Below are 12,724 nucleotides of genomic sequence, written 5' to 3'. Positions count from 1 at the left end.
CCATAAAATATTTTAATAAAATATGTGACCTTATTCAAACATATTACCGGCGCATCTTTAGTATGCAAGCTGTATGCAGGCGCGACGAGTTAAACATCTGTTAATTAATAGTTGCTTAAAAAATAGACAGATGCATGTATGTGAATGTCAAGGAAAGTTATTGAAGCCTTTAATTGAAGTTTTATACAGAAATGTATTTATACTTTTACATTTATTATTGTTTTAAAAAGCAAAACTTATGGGATCTGTGGTGGCGCAGAGGCACAAGTCCCTCGGTTTTGCCCTAAAGGAAATGTAATATTTTATATTTTTCACTTCTCGCTTTAGTCACAAAGTATTGCACGGCGTTGAATCCCGCTTCTCAACACACAATGTCTCTAGCTTTTGCCGGAAAATGGGAAAGTGTTTTGTTTCCCTCTGCCTACTCTTATATGTGTAGGAAGCGTGAAGCTAAAAAATCCTTTTAATCTAAAACAAAATTGGCTTTAGCACTGCAATAAATTTGAAACACTAGAAACAACTAATATGATGAATACCATATCTCAAAATTGAACCCAAAACAATATATTTAATAACTACTTCCAAAACCATGAAGTAACGACTCTATTTTCATAACAATAGAGTCCTAATTTCAATGAGATAACAAAACAAAATACGAATATTGATAGGTAAAACATAACATATGGCTATGTATGTATGTTTGTGTCAATGCTACTGAAATACCTCTTTGTGAGTGATGGACGGACGAATACTGTCTGTATATATTTATATGTAGAGTCGAAAACATTATATGGTCATAGAGTAAATATTGTTTGTACATAACGTACTGTACGCTACTGCTGCTCCATGGGAATATACATACATAGAACAATCATTCAGATACGCTGTTTTATTCTGATTTTGGTATAGTGCCTAAATATACGTGGTAATTGTTTGATTCTTACTCGGGGGAATGAAATATTTAATATTTTCATTTCCTCGCTCTGGTAATGGGGTAAAGTGTGACGTTGTGTTCCACCAGTTAACTCACAATGCCTTGAGAATTCGGTGAAAAGTGGAGAACGAAATATGTTAATGGGAACAGACTGTCTTAACATTAGGTTTCCTCTGCCACCCAGTGTAAAATACAACATGAAGCTAAAAAATGTAATTTGACCGCGAGGTGTATGTAGTAACGTTTACCTTGCAAGTAAACGTTACTACATACATAACAATGATAACTGACTGAGTGATTTTCCACTTAAGTCTACAGAAATTTCAGTGTTCTCGAAAAGCTGAAATATTTAATAATATACAATACAATAGCCACATATTTCCTCATATTCTATGAGAAAGTTCACTTGAAACGGAACATCCGGCATAGACACGGTCCGCAGGGGTGACACGACCCTCGACGTGCAGCAGGCACTCTACTCTAGCGTGGATTAGTGCTTATATGGTGACTTGAGTTCAGATTTAAAACGCCTTTTTAATAGTTTTTCTCTTTTTCTGTCTGTCTGGCAAGTTTGGTTATTATGTAGTATGAAATATATGCTGTTTTGGGTATGGTGGTCGTAGTTTTGGGGATATAGGGGAAAAGGGATAGGGGGGTGGAGATATTGGGGGTATGATATAAATGATTAAAGATTCTATTATTAGTCGAGCATGTTTATGTTATTTTCTTTTCTGTATGTGGTTTGGTAAAGCGAGTTGTTGAGTTCCACGCAATATCTTTCAAATGGGCTGAAAATGGAATATGAAATATATTTGTAACATACGTATTTCGCAAAATTTGTGGGATATGTAACAAACGAGAATTGCTTTTACTAAGGGAATAAATATTTTTATTAGGGACACGCGTGAGTCAGATTGGATTTCATTGGTGTAATAGAGTATGTAGAGGGATTTCACTCCATTTGCCTCTTTCCGCTGAAAAGTCCGAATTTGCGTGCTGAATGACGGAGATTAACGCCGCGCTCTGTCTTGTTACCATAACAACAAAATAATTAATACTCCAAAGTAAAAATCGTATTCGCAACCGTCGTGTTTACAGTTAAACCTCAGTTAAATAGTAATATACCGAATAAGCAACATGCTTTTATTAGCCAAAGCCATTAAATCTATGAAGACACCATCTTTTTGCCACCAAGCATTTAAAATGAAGACTTAAAATCAAAACAATGTAGCCCAGTAGCGCATCTTGTATGGGAATTTCAATAAAAATAAAAGCTAACAGCATTCTCAGCGTACATTTGCACTCGTATGAATGCGTGCGAAATCGTTTCGCTATGTTTAAAATAGGTTTAAAATGCAATTTTCTTGGTTTGGTTCCTTTTTTAGCTTCATGGTGTATCCCGCATATGTCAGGATAACCCTATCCTATCACACTAAGTTCCCAGGTTCCCTCTATCTACCCAGGTATAAATATAGCGTAAGGTTATAAAAAAAACTTTTGCCCAGATAAACTGAGAGATATCTTAAAATACCAAAATAATATCGATGGACACAATCACAAACTTTTCAAAACACACATTATATATGTTATATTATATGGGGAACATCCCGCCCGTTCTGTCTGCGTAAATATCATTATTTATTTTGGGCATTACTTTGATTCATGCCACTTTATTACCTTAGACAGTAAATGACTTAGAAATGTTATAAGACTGTATTACTAAATATTAATAAAAACTTTCTGAAATATCTTATGTAGCTATCATGTCATATTTTCATTGTCTTCGTTCTGGTAATGAGGCAAAAAAGCGGCGTTGAAATCCGCCACTTAACGCGCAGTGTCTCCAGAATTCAGCGGGAAGTGGAGAACAGAAGCGTCTTTATGGGAACGAAGTGTCTTAACGTATGTGTGGAATTCAGCATGAAGGGAGTTGTTTTTGTTGTTAAGATCCACTTGTAAGGGGGTTGTCGTGGCCTTCTATAGAGATTTTATAGAGGACAGAGTGTCGTAGACATGAATTAAGGCACTTCTACCATCCAACTCTACGCCAATCAACCATCATCGGTGACATAAGATTCGTTATTGCCGGCATTTGTTATATTAGATTGGTTATCTTCTTCTATGTTTATCTTTTATATTCATTTATATCATGTTTGTTCTGCCAATATGTCCCATAGCTCTTCTAATACCTACTGAAAATCCTGGGTACTATTATTTCGTGGATATGTTAGTTATCATATTGTCGGTTCATATTATGTCTTTACTTCTATACTAATATTATAAAGCTAAAGCGATGATTTATTTTAAAGCACTAATCTCAGCAATTACTGCTTTGAATTGAAAATTCGTTTTTATATTGGATCGTCCTTATAGGAGAAGGGCAATAGATACATCGCCCTAATCCACTGTAGGTACTTGCCATGAGAAAGAAATGAAAATATGCAATTCTAATATAGTCATTTCCCTAAGTGGAAATCGAACCCACAACAGTCATTTGATGCGCCAGTCGGTCTGTAAAACCTATAGTTAATTTTCTCTTAAAGAAAATAATTATTTTCATTGCTTGCCTCTGCTAACTAGACAGAGCATGGCGGGAGAATAAGGAAAATAGTGTCGTAACACTAAACTTACCTCTCCCTATTCTGGTATATATAGGAAACAGAATTAAGTTTAAACAAAAAAATACATTCTTTTTTCCTCAAAGAACAGAAAATACACAGTGATGTATCACTAAATCCTCTTCCTACATTTTATAATCACTATTCTCATGAATTTTAGTAGTTAAAAGCTTGTTTATCTTCACCGTGCTTCAGAAGATACGTTAAACGCAGCTATCTAAAAAGTGCAGTCATTAAGTATAGAAAAAGTATACAATTACAGTATATATTTAGAGAAAATATATATAATAGCATCATTTACTGCAAACGGCGGTTGTAGAGTTCTATCTTATTTTGAGATAACGTATTTACAAGTATAATATTTCTTAATAGCCTATCTACATGACGCTCAACAACAAAAGTGAGGTGTCTCAACACCAAGTTCCCTATGCCTACCCCGCTATATGCGGGATTCAGCGTGAAAATAAAAAAAAATAATGCACATTAAACACAAACAGACCTACAAGGTGTGCGTTCAATGTGCTCGAGTCTATTTTATTGTGAGGTTAAAATTCTGTATTCGTTTGCTAAAAATATTTTGGAATGAATTCCTAGTATTATACTTAAAAAATATAAAAAATAAAATAGATTTGTATATACTGATGCCGGCACGATGCAGGACCACAAGCTAATGGTACACTCTAAACGAGACAATTGTGGGTTCGATTCCCACTCGGGGAAATGAAATATTTAATAATTTGAGTGTCGCAATTCCTCAAGAATTTAGCAGACGGAAGTCAGAATCGGGAAGTTGCCTCCGTCTACCCTTCTATGTGCGGGTTACGGCGTAAAACTAAAAAACTAAAAAAACTTATAACATTTATAAGTATAAACAAATAAAAACAATTCACAATTTTATCTAAGTACAATATCAGCAAGTCACTTCGCCGACAACGCTGACTCCACAATCTCGTAAATATTTATTTTTGTCCAATGTATATATAAAAATGCAATAGTTTGTCTCTCGGTCGACAATCGGACATGCGGACTGAATTGAGCAGTTACGAAGCGGGTTGCTTTGGATAGGCTGACCATCATTTGCAGTGGACTGGAATAAAATCACCTTCACGCTGTATCCCACACACAGCAGGATAGGCAGATTTAACCTTGATTGAAAATAAGTTATTGTAGCGAACGGGACTCGAACCTACAACCGCGTTGTTTACGGCTTAATTTTTTTACATACCTACTACTGAACGTTAACGCTAGGTAACGTACTCTGTTTCCACAAAACATTTACGTTTACTCTTTCCACCAAATTCTTGAGGCATTGCGTGTTGAGTGCCGGAATTCAACGCATTGCCAGAAATGAACATATAAAATAATTAAATTCCTTGAGTAAGACTCGAATCACCACAACCTCTCACAACAGTCGCACGCTGGCCTGGTTTTACAGGAAGAGCTGGCGAGGAAGAAGAACATATTTCACTTGGTCACCCTACCTCAATGCAAACTACGTAGCTTCGAGATGGAAAAATAACGCAGTTTAAACTGTGGACGTTGTAACAGACGCCTTGAGGTGTCTTGCAAGCTTTCAATATACATATATATATATATATAGAAAGTATGTACAGAAGTTTGTTCATTTTAAGTTAAATTGAAAATGTTTATACATGTATATTTTGGTATTTTAAGCGTCTGATATTTTTCTAGATACTTAGCGAGAACCTAAATAAATAACGATATGTATTCAAAGTATTACTTTATCAATTTTTTTAGTGAAAAAAGTTATTTAAATGATAAATAATAATTCTCCTGAGTACGTTTTCAGTTAAACAAAGCATTGCACTGCCTCTATTTCTCTTATAATATTTTCAAATACACAAACAATAATATGCGATAGAATATTCAATAGTTATTCTTCAATTTAGAAAACATAGTCTTGAACATTTCATACAGAATGAAAGCGGAAAGAAGAAAACCAATCAATTGCTTTCATTAAAACAATGGATTTTGATTTAACAAACTCCTTTATTATCGCTTCGTATGGTACAAGTGACGGGATTCAAAAGTGTTAGATTATTTTTTGCAGTTTCACAATCCTTGTCGGAGCGGAGTGTCTTGACACTAGGCCCCCTCTGTCTATCCTGCTACATTCGGGATACTATTTAAAGCTAAAAAAATTGTGAAACTAATATTCCATTTCGTTTTTATTTCCTTAGTTTTTTGCAAAATATTTAATTCACATCTCATTACAACCTAATGTTTTTAAAAAACTATAAGTTAAGTATTTTTCGTTGATGGTATTGCCATTTAGTATGATAAAATAGTAAAATGATTGATAGTAAAAACAACCAAAAAAATGGGTAGTCTACATTTTAATTTTTAGTGGGTTCGTAGCATTGATAGGTATACATTTAATATACATTAATAACGTATTTAATTAGTATATTATTTTAATATTATTATTATAAATAATAAAGAAAAATCTTATATAAACAAAATATTTCCATTTTTACTTATAATTCACATGTAATTCGCTTATCCCTCATAAATTACATTCTAAAACTTGTAAACTCCGAGCTCAGCTATCGGACGGAGCTCATTGTTCCGCTTCCTATTATTTATTGAACGCTTTTCAGGCAATTAGCCGGATGGATATGATATGGTGCTATTGTGGGGATTGTTGGTTCGATTCCCGATTCGATCAATAATTAGGCAAATTATTTATAGCGTACTTATTATATATACAGTTCAATGCATTTAATATTTCAAGTGTCAAGACAATCCTTGCTCTACTTTCCACCTTAATTCGTGACAATGCGTCTTAAAAAAAATCAGTTTCTGCTAGCAGAAGAAGCAGGGAAGCTAGTGTTAAGACACTCCGTTTGCCACTTTCTGCCCGATTCTGGGGCATTGCGTGCTTAATGACAGAACTCAACGCCGCGCTTTGCCTCTACACCAAAGCGAAGAAATGGCAATATAAATTTAAAATAAATATTTCATCTTCTCGAGTGGGGCTCGAACCCACAACCAGTTGGTATTATAGTAACACTTTGTGCCCCTGGGCGTATTTACCAGAGCGGAGAATGAAAACATTAAAAATAATTTAATCAATCCCTTGATTGGGTACAGTACCTACAATCACTGCATTAACACTCAGATGTTCTGCGACTGCGTTATAACGGACTAAAGCATTGTTATTTGCATAATAAGAACATGAAATCTTAATATAAAATAAATAAGTAACAAGCACTCACTGTTATAATTAAGAAAATGGCAAAAATATTGAGATTTCAACTCGCTGCTTTTGATTTGGTACGAATAGAAAATACTATGCATCGAGATGGAACCGAGTGCATTGTTAACCTTCCAATGAGAGATATAATTAAAATTCTAATGATGCTTCTGCTGACGCCGTCGTGGTGCAGTTGAGTCAAGGTTGTGGGCTCGAAATATTTTATTAAGTAAATATATTTCTGATATATTTTCAAAGATCTTCAAGTATGGCTCCACTTTTCTAATTTTATATGCTCTCCATTCGTGGAAATGATTACCTATATTTAAAATATTTTCATTCGTAGCTAGAGCATGGAGTTGAGTTCTGTCACTCAACATCTAATATTTTGAAAATTGGGGGGACTGGAATGTTCATTCTAGAAATAAGTTCAATATGATTTCACTATATTTCATCTACCACTTTCGTCTTATGCAAAGTTATATGTTTTTAGCCTCATACTGGGCAGAGGACACCTAGTGTTAAGGCACTCAGTTCTCCGTGTTTGGCCTAAGTTTTGAGACATTGCGTGTTGAGAAAAATCAAGCCGACTTTTGTCTTACTAGAGTCAGAAATATTATTTTTATAGTGAATTTCCTCGAGCGGGATCGAACCCACACCTTTCATGTTTGAATCAGACGCTGCTCCGCTGCCCATAGACGCTCTCTTCGCACTTCTTAGTCTTATGCAAATAAAATGACTGCGCGCACATTAATTAATAATTTTCAATCTTAATCGTTCCTCGACATTTTTTCTACAAAAAACCTGATATACCTGTAATAAGAGATTTAGTTGTCATCTAAATGGAAATTTTTAATATTACATCGTAGAAAATTTCATTTAAAATTAAATGAAAGGTTCAGTCATGCGGTACGTTCATTCGAATCAATTACTCGAATGCTTTTTTTTTATATGAGAAACGATCTGTCGTGTGGACGTTTTTATCGGCTTCTAATGTGTCTATAAAATAGTAAAACAAGATCAAAAGTATAGTGATCATTTATTCCATATTTTTAAAGCATAATATAAAAATACACTTACATCTCTAAGAAAAATCTAATGTTAAGAAATTTCGTTGTTACTTTTCACCAAGATGAACTTATGCAAAATTAGAAATAAAAAATGTCTTAATAATGAGTGTTTTACTTTATTGTTTTAGTAAATACAATATCGCTATAGGGAGTACATTGTAAAACGTAGAATTCAATGAACCATACTGATATTTCCCTTTCGTCTAAGTGAACGCTTACATAAAACTTAGTGCCTGTTTCCATTCTATAAAGACGATCAAAGAATATCTTGTTTTAATATTGTGTCTTCACGCTTTTCTCTGTGTACTAGGGAAGACGGAGGGAACCTGATGTTGAGACACGTCACTCCACAGTTTCCATCCAGCTTACGATACTTATTATCGTTTAATTATTGTAATTTTAATTAACCTAAATTAGTATGTATATACCGTTTAATTATAAAAATAATACTGTCATTTGTATAATAAATAATTTTAACCAAAATTATTAATTTCACTAATTACCAATTAGCTTTGGCTGTCCTTGTATAACAAGTAATTGAAAGTGTAAAATTTCAATAAATAATAGCGCATTTACAAATAAGGGCCTGTGAGCAAAGTTTTTTGAAGATTTTTAATATTACTATTATTTCATTTTTGGTTTTTGTAAATCCTATATTCCGGGCATAGCAAGATAGGCAGAGGCAATTTAGTATTAATAATTTCGTATTGATTGTGACTCAACGCCGCGCTATGTTTTCTTGCTAAAGCAGGAAAGTGATGTGTGTTGAGTGTCAGAGCTTAACGTCGCGTTTTGTCTTGTCACTAAATCGAGTCAATGACAATAATTTATTCGAAAGTTTGTTCACAAGTGGACATCAAATGACAGAACCACAACGATTGCGATTACATTTAGACACTAATGAAAAATATTTTTCCCTTCAATAAACTTCGAACTCAACCGTCATATTCTCCCAAACACATACAGAAACATCCGACGTGACGTGGCATAACGGAAACAGGCAATAAGAATATCGAATGTGACTCGAAAAGTACCAATTTCGAGCACTTTGTCTTCAGACTTTGTGATTTGGCCTGAAACTTTCATGGACTCTGTAAATAGTGAAATTGGCAGACATATTGATTTTAGCTATTTATGCAAATATATTTTTACAAAACGGTTTTATTTCTTTTTAAACTTCTTTTGTTCAGGTATTTTTAATTTTACAGCGTTAAGTTTTACTACTTAACTGACAATGTTTGGAAAATTAGGCAGTGAATGGAGAACGGAGTGTCTTAACACTATATTCCCTCTACATTCTAAGTTTGGAACTTATATTTAACTACTACATCTTTCACTTCTCGAGGCAACATTTCATCGTAGCTTTCAGCGTTAAATTCCTCCATTCCGCTCTCCGCTTTCTGCTCAAATTTGAGACATAACGTGTAAAGGGGCAGTAAATATCGCCACACTTTTGGGAATCGAACCCATAACCAGTCGCCTTTACAGTCAACTAGCCTCTCAGAGACTTAACTATCCAAATCTTAACTAAACTAACAGTTTAAGTGACTCAAAAGTTGATACAAACTATGAACTATCTTAGAGAGTGTTGCTCTAATTGACATTGATTGATTAACTAAGTGTAATTAACGAAATACTAGAGCTGTTCTATATTAGGGTTATACTAGATACACTGTCGAGTTGCGGATAATGCTAATTTTGACTAATTATAGAGGGAAGTCGTGGCTTAGGGGCACAAGCGTGTGATTCAATCCAGGAAATTTAAAATATTTACTTTTTAAATAATATTAAAGTTACGAAAAACAAAGAAAAGAAATGATTAAATCACGTTATAATTAAGACCCCACAAAGCAAAAACCAAAAAATCATCATTCAATTGCATAGTAGCAAATTATAAAAAGTCGATTTTCTACAGATTTTAAATTTAATAAAGACAATTTAGTTAATATCTAGAACGCTATTAGATAAACGAAATACACCATTGTCCATGTTTTCCCATGTCAAGACTGATTTAGTACTAAATTTACTTTGTTCAACACTGAAACATATTCTATAGCTATGTTTTTTAAACTTCACGCTGTATCCCGCACATAGCAGAGCAGGCCTCTGCTTACCGGAGTATCTTAACAGCAGGTAGTACTAGGTAGGTTCTAGTGAGTGAGTAGTCTATTCTAGTCCTATATTATTATTGAGCTTAAAAATATTATGACAAATAATTCCGTTCTATTCTCAAAAAAACTAATAGCTATTAATAAAATTATAGTAAATTTACAATTATTAATATAAAAAAATCTAACGCCCTTCTTTCTGTGCACAACAATACTTAGCCTAACAATCGATCATAATTCCCATATACAGTGGGAAAATGTAAATGAATACTTAAGAAAGAGATCTATTCTTTCCTTTCGTTATATTAAACTAATTGAATCCAATTGTTTTCTTGATTACTTCTTAAGTAAGTCAAAGTGCGGCGTTTAGTTCCACAACTCATTGTAATGTCTCGAATTTAAAGGATGAGTGAAGAATGGAATTTTTACTCTAGGTTGATTTTACGTACTTTAATATTATTTTAGTAGGGGAAAATGATAATTTCTTAGTGGAATGCAAGGTACTTACAATCATTGAGTCCAGCAGTCTATACTTACATTTTTAAAGACCAGAAATTCGCTACCGGTTTTGGTAATTGCTATAACGTCTTTTTTTCTTCATGGCACAGTTACGATGTACTTAATTAAATGTAAGTGGGTTCCAAAAACATGTGAGACTGACTATAAACGTAATGATTGTAGATTCGATTTCCACTCGGAGAATTGAAATATTTTCATTTCTTCAATTGAGTTCTACTATCTAAAACGCCCCAGTGTCTCTTAGACTAGACAAAGCATAAAGAACAAAGTATCTTAACACTCCTCTGATCCGTTAAAACCCATTGTCATTATGAACATCGTTTCTTATTTGTACGCGTACTTTATGATAGAATATTGTAAGTAATCACTATACCGACATTCCGACATTTTTAATTCCAAATAAGCAATTAGACTGTAAAATTAATTATAATTCTAATTAAAACCGAAAAGCAGAGTAAGTATAATAATAATATTCGCGATTAAACAACATACAAACGTACATATATACATACACTCGTATGTAAATCTTAATATTAAGTTAAATTGCTCGTGAGGCGTTTAATTGCAAATCCTTCTTACACGAGAGTTCGCTCTTTTGTGTTTTAATCTTACAACTTCAAGGCGGGGTGATGTTTGACTGTTCAAGCTGAAATATTTTTTATTTTCTATTTTTTTTCAGCTTCACATTGCCGCAGGTTAACAAAGGCTGCGAACATACTCTTAAGACACTCCGTTAAGATACATTCGTATTTTTCGCCGAATTTTCGATATTATGTGTGTTGAGTGGTGGATCTTAACACCATTTGCTGTTACAGGAGCGAGAAAAATAAAATAATAAAATATTTCATTGACCCAAGTGGGAATCAAATCTACAACTCTCTATTGAAACCTAAAGACCAAATCCTGGGATGCTTATTGGTAAATGTATAGAGTTTGAGAAGTTAGATTCTTCTTAGGTTGTCTTGATGCTGCGACATTGTCTGCTTGTAAGCGCGTTAGTTATGGTTTCAAAGTCAATTTGGTTAAATAATTACATTTATTTTCGTTTCTCCTTTGTGATAGACAAAATTCGGCGTTGAGTTTCGCAACACACAAAGTCTCTAAAACGATAAAAACAAAAAAAAATAATGTGTAACCAGCCAGATCTTTTGAAAGAATAAAAGCAAAAATATAGCATAGCGCAATGTCAAACTTAATTCCACAATTCGTACGGATAAGCAAATGTTGTCATATAACTCGACGCGTATAATTAAAGTGTGGATTCGACTGTAGCACGGTCAACGAGTCGTGGCCGCTCCGAAGTCAACTGTAGATGATTCAGCAGATTTTAGTTTAAGTTTTTTCTTCCCTTGGAGTATTTACTGCACAAGTGTACGGAATGTACATTACGATATGCAAAAGTTCAGCAAGCCTTACTTCAGAGTGGCCACGATTCGCCAACCGTACTGTACCTACTTTTCAGGGACAGATACTGATAAGACGGTAAGAGGAGCATACAATGTGATTACGATTTGTATTATTTTGATGAATAAGACGAGTGGGGCTCAAATTTCTTATATGATTTATTGTTGTTTATAACAGCGGACTTATGTTAGCTTCACGCTTTATCTTCCATGTAAAAGAGTAGGTGAAAAGTGTTTTTAACAATTTTTAAAGTGTTATTCCACTATTTCCATCCAGTTCCACCACTCAACATTAAATGTCTACCAGGGAAAAAGTGAAGAACGAATCTTATCTCTTTCAGTTAAGCAGTAAAAAATAGAACCTTAAAGTGAAACCTTGTTAGTCTTAATATAATCGTACTTACGTTTTATTGCCCTATATACTTATTAGCGAAGTCATGTAACACTAGCTGGTAGTTAGTGGTTGCATATAAATCACCTCATTCATTGTTGGTATTTCCGCAATAACTGCCATTGCGTTTGAAACAAGGTAAATATCTGATTTTACTTAAAAAATATGAAAATTAATTACGTTATTTTACTATTAAGGTATTTTTCATTTAAGTTTTACGTCAGACTGTAAATACGTTGTGGCTGATGGCTGTGGGCTCGATCGCCATTACATTTATTTTCTTACGTTTGCAAAACGCACTGCTGAGTTACAGCAACACGCGATATCTCGAAAATTAAATGATGCGTCAGAAAATTGAACGGTGCGTGGAGAACAGAGAGTCGACACACTAGGTTTCCTCTGTCTAGCCTACTATAAGGGGGATAGAGCGTGAAACTCAAAAAAAACGAACAGACATCAATCCA

The sequence above is a fragment of the Heliconius melpomene genome, chromosome 1 (assembly GCF_056956725.1).
Source record: "Heliconius melpomene rosina isolate 202511_hmr_F chromosome 1, ASM5695672v1, whole genome shotgun sequence".
Classification (NCBI taxonomy): Eukaryota; Metazoa; Arthropoda; class Insecta; order Lepidoptera; family Nymphalidae; genus Heliconius; species Heliconius melpomene.
The sequence above is the reverse complement of the archived record's forward strand: the minus strand, read 5'-3'. Positions refer to the sequence as shown.